The sequence below is a fragment of the Vanessa cardui genome, chromosome 19 (assembly GCF_905220365.1).
Source record: "Vanessa cardui chromosome 19, ilVanCard2.1, whole genome shotgun sequence".
Lineage (NCBI taxonomy): Eukaryota > Metazoa > Arthropoda > Insecta > Lepidoptera > Nymphalidae > Vanessa > Vanessa cardui.
The window spans coordinates 3,900,155-3,906,154 of NC_061141.1; positions in this window are offsets into that span (position 1 = coordinate 3,900,155).

Genomic DNA, 6,000 nt, shown 5'->3' on the forward strand with positions numbered 1-6,000 from the left:
TGCTAGTTCCACATTGTCTTTACCCCCCTGTCCCCCCTTTTTAACAATACGTTGTACGACTAGATGAGCTATGTTAGTGTAAAATTCAAACTAATAATAACATATTTTAAGTGTTATACTATTTTGATATTTTTCTTAGTAAGTAATACTTAATTTGTATTTTTAATTTATTGTTAACTAACGACCCTTTTCGGCTTCGCATAGGTGGACTTTTATATTGTTGCTATTTATTTACATATTTTAGTTGCGTTTTTCCGAAATGTTTAAAAATCGTCATTTTTATTCACTCAAAAACCTTAATAAATTATATACCAAGACCTTACAAATGCCTCTGTCCATTAGTGAAAGCCTCATGAAAATCCGTTCAGGGGTTTTGGAGTTTAGCGCGAACATACAGACAGACAGCCAGCCAGAATTACAAGATTCAGTTCGGGCGTGAAATAAAAAAAGCATTCAGAAAATATTATATTTATTGATGTGAAATATGAGTTATCTTTTGGCGTCCATGGGGTTAAGACCGATTCGTCTGCCGTCACAAATGATGGCATGAGGCTTTTCTTTGTCATCTCCGAACAGCTGATTTGTACTTGATCAAAAATCAAAATCAAAATAAACTTTATTCAAGTAGACTTTTATAAGCACTTTTGAATCGTCATTTTACAATTAAGTGAAGCTACCACCGGTTCGGAAAGTAGATTCTACCGCGAAGAATCGGCAAGAAACAGCAACGGCAAGTAGTTACTCTTTTTTAACATTTAAAAAATACAACGTCATGTTAATTAAATACAAATATCTTTAATTACCTTGAGTTATTTTACATATTTTGATGGTACACATCATTATACTAATAAGATCAGTAGGTATTTCCCAACGAACAAACGTTTATTTTGTTGGTAGAATTGTTGGCAAAATTGGAAAAATCTTTTGAGGAATTAAAACATTTTGGTGAACTATATGTTGTCAATTTAATTTACATTAAATATCAATTAAATCATCATTTCAAACGATCATGATTTATACAGCAACTATTTTTAAGTCTGTAGTTAGGACCTTTTTAAATAATTACGTAAATAAATTGATATGTACTAATATTTTAAATGTAAAAGTAACTCTGTGTGTCTGTTGCTCTATCGCTACCAAACCGCTGAACTGATTTTGATGAAATTTGATATGAAGCAAACTTGAACTCCAAAGAAAGACATAGGATACTTTTTGCCTAACACATGACAACCATACCCCTAACTACTAGTATTAAATAAATCCCATTTTTAAACATTGCATAGCGGATGTAGGGTTAACAACAGATATCTTTAAATCTCATCTGCGACTAAAGATTATTTAAATAAAGTAAAGTAACAACCCGTAAATTTTCCACTGCTGGGCTATGGTCTCCTCTTCCATTAAGGAGAGGGTTTGGAATATATTCCACGACGCTGTTCCAATGCGGTTTGGTGGAATTCACATGTGGCAGAATTTCGATGAAATTAGACATGTATGTTTTCCTTCACCGCCGAGCATGAGATGAATTATAAACACAAATTAAGCACATATATATAGTGGTGCTTGCCTGGGTTTGAACACGCAATCATCGGTTACGACGCACTCGTTCTAACCACTGGGCCATCTCATTTCCTAAATGTAATTAATAGATATAGCATTGAATGAACGTTATGTCATATTAGCAAATCATTTCGAACATTGTCATATAAGTTCATGCATTCGCTCCTATTGTCATATGTAGTCATATCTAGTATTTCATTGTTTGATAAATTTCTCTATAAATTCATTATGGATCCACAATGGGGATGCCGATTGTTGTAATTTCATTTCGTGGCTGGAAGTCGGATTGAATTCGCTTTTTATGGGAATGAGATGGGTTTTGGTATGAAATAATTTAATATTAATGCAGATATGATTCTCTATGAGGTTTTAATGATTTTGAAACGTATTTTGTGTGTAATCTTTGTAACAACTTGGAAATGGAGTTATTGTTTTGTAATTAATATTATGTCTTTTGTAGTTCACGATGCAAATAGATTGAATTATGTATGTTTTTATGATTGGTAAAGCCTAGTGGCTAGGTTGCTCGGAGTTCATAAGGCTGATATAGTAAGTTAATTTACCTTAAATAGATAACATATTACTATGGTCGTTATGGAAACATCTCATCGGTTTATGAGAGTAAGGAAATATGTTTGAGTCCCGTGTAAGGTCATAAGTTTTTTCAATTTACCCCTTCAGGGGGGGAATGGGTATCACGATTTGTGTGCAAACTAGTGTGTTTGTAAAGTTTTATAAAGCGCGGGTAAAGCCACAAGTTGAGCTAGTATCTAATATTTGAAATTATGAATATTTTTGACCATGACTCAAAACAATTTTATATATACAATCTCTACTTGGCATACATAATTCATATAAAAATACCGTCAACAAAACACACATATGTATAATAAGTTATTAAAGTACCGTCACCAAAAGAATACAATTTATATTATAAGTAATAATTACAGCTATAAAAATATTTTCCTCAAATCGAGTAGTATGTTGGGCTGAAGTCGATTACATTAGCGGACCCTCGCTGACGCAATGAGGGTCGGAGAGTCTTTATGCAATAACTGCCTAATTTGATTTTTATTTTGATCTCATTTGTACATTGTACCCCTGATTGTCCCCGCGGGTAGCGACGTTAGCGGTAGTTCTTGTAATATAATCATATTAGAGTTTGCTAGACTGAGATGGCCCAGGGGCAGAAACAACTGCGTTTTCATGTGTTTGTATTCATAATTCACATAACTCGGCGGTAAAGATGGTAAGGAAACTTGCACGTTTCGAGTGAAATTACCCTTATGGCAATCCGAATCTGATCAAGTTGGCGCATAGTAAAATAAGTTATAAAATTAATTGCTTTTATTTTTTATTTCTTAATCGGAATACTTTTATTTTATTGAAAATGTTTAAACAATTACAAAACTAAACAAAAAAAAAATCGTTGACTTTATTGACTGTGTTGTTTGTATATTTAATAGTATTTCCTTTAATATACTAATTAATTATCTGAATTAATATTTATTGAATTGAGTTTGATTCTTCGCTAAATCTTCGCCCTTATAAAATAGCCACTATTTTCATAACATCTGAGGTATAGAAACCCAAACACCTGTGTGGGTGGCAAAAACAACAATAAAAAAACATCTCTCCAAGCTCGCATAAAGGGTTACGTTAGCAAACGTTAGTATAATTAACCAACATTTGATTGCTTCGTATGTCATGAAGTTATTTCCATATCATTCACAAACTAGCTGCTTCCCGCGGGTTCGTTCGCGTTTTAAGGGTTCGGTTGACAAGTGTTAGGCAAAAAAGTAGCCTAAATCGTTCGTTGGAATTCAAATTTGTTTTATACCAAATTTCATCAAATTCGGTTCAGCGGTTAGCTAGTGAAAGAGCGACAAAGAAACAGATATACTTACACATTTATTATATTAATATACATTGCCTTCAAATATAACAATGTTTATCAAATTAAAATTCAGAAAACAATGGTTGATAATGTACTTTGAAATTACTTGAAGCAAAACAAACCTTTGTTTTATCTATTATATTATAACCTAGTGTTTTACACTCGTAATACACAACACCACATGCGCGATCGTCAATTTATAAAAATGCACACGATATTGACTCTTTATGCTTTAGAAATAGAAACGTAAATTGTTTATACGATTTTGTCTAAATAGACAGAAGTTTATATGAGCGTGTAGAATAATTTAATATGTGATGCGCAAAAGGTCTTGACCGGTTTTTTTTTATTTCCACGAATTTCTGTATTGTAATATTTTGAATATGTTTTAATATAGATTTAAAATTGCAGGATAATTGCTTAACGTTAAAAAAAAGCAAGCAACTGTCCAGTGCCCCCCCCCCCCAGTACGATTTGGTGGACACGATTTCCATCACCAACGAGCACGAGGTGAATTAAAACACAAGATAAACACGAGTCTCGCCCAGAGATGACTCAGAACATGGATCTCGAAATTTGAGAGTCCTTAGAGCACGCAGAATCACATTTTTCATCCTATAATTAAATATTATTACTTTATAATTACCTATTTAGTTAAAGAAGAAGTAGTCTCATTTTATTTCTTATCTGTTCTTCTTATGCTGAAGCCAGACGTGTTGATAGTTGTTTTGTGTCATTTAATATTCTACAAGGCGAATTTGCGGATCTATTTGCGTACAAAAACAAATATACAGGTTAAGACTGTCATAGATTAAAACTTCGAAAAACGTCCAAGAAACATATAAAGAATTTTCATTATAAGATTTAAGATTGAATGCTAGTCTAACAAAAAATTAAATTTGGCTTAAAATCTATCTATCATATTGAAACAGCTGATCTGTTTTTATCCGGCTCGAAGGACCATTTTTAGTAAACGCTTCGTTCTCAAGTAACGCTGGTTATAAAAACAACTGGAGAAGATGGAAACATACGATCGGCGTCAAACAACTACGTCTCATATTGACAACGATCAGGTAACTTATTGACCTACTGTTGACTTAATCACTAATATAGTTTACGATAGTTCTCTTAGGCTATTTGTAATAAAGATCGCCTGTTTTGTAAAATACAACAGTAGATAATAAATTAGTATTGATCTAATACAACTTCTTTCTTTTGTTATTTGTCACGTTTGACCCCCAAAAATATTCTATGAGAGACGCCTTCAGAGGAATCGTAAATCAGTTCGAACCTAGGTTTAGCAAATTTACTAAATTTTAAGTCTACCGGTTTCTTGGAGAACGCTATGCAAATTTTAGTTTTGAACGCACTATCTAGAAAATCGTAGCGGTTAATCTTAATTCAAATAAATTTAACAACACGATAAATGTATTAAAAATTGTAACAATTAAAGCAGGTTTAGTTGTATTAATATTGGTAATAGTACTCAATAGCATAGTAAATTTTTATATAATGTCATTTTAATTCCATTTTTAAAATTTAATCAGGTTTTTTAATATAGATAATTATTTAATAAAAAAAATAAAACAAATCTATCGCAGTCTTACATCACAAGAGGTCAGTCCTGTTGCTATTTATCGCCTTGTATACGGTTATTAGATTTAACCAAAATAAATAATAATATATTATGTTATCAACAGGCACAAAGACAGTAGTTGCTGAATATAGTATTGCTATATTAATTTACTGTGAATGTAATATAACACTTTTATTGTTTTATGTTTTCAATATTTTTATTTATTAATGGTAAAAGTAACACCAGTGTCTTGTCACATTTTTTCAAGGTCATTTAAAAATAAAAATCAAACTAACCTATGTAAAATATAAAATCTAATTTTAAACAAAATTATATAATAAATTTAAGAATTAAGAAATAACTAAAACAAAACATAAAAGCTAATAATAACATAAAATAAAAACAAAACTTAAGCATATTACTTATAAGGTATGAGATCTTTGGAATGTTTAACAAAATAATTTATATTATTTTGACATGTGTCAAATATGTGTTCCGTTAGATGACAACTCATCAAACGAATTCATAAGCCTATTAAAAGAATATTTACTTAAAATTGTTTTAGATGTTGGAGTGGATAAAACACAATTGATTATTTAAATATTTTCATGAAGTAGCATGAAAATCATAATCATATGTAAATGTAATACACATATAATCTAGATTGAGTTATAATGATTTTGGTCTATATGGATTTTTAAATAACAAATATTCAAGTGAAGCGATAAAAACGCAGCGTTTTCATAGCGCAGTGATTTATTTCCACATCGCTTGTGATTCGCGACTGAATCCCCAACGAAGCAGTCAGGAGGGTACGCTTGCTCGTGGCAGCTTGTTTGAACAAAAGGGTTTTTGAAAATACGCCTCCGTCCGACGGATTGTCTCGTTGACGTTCTGATTGGATTACGCGTACCGAATCTAGATAACTTTGATTCGGTTTATATTGAAGATGGGATTTTGCCGCTTT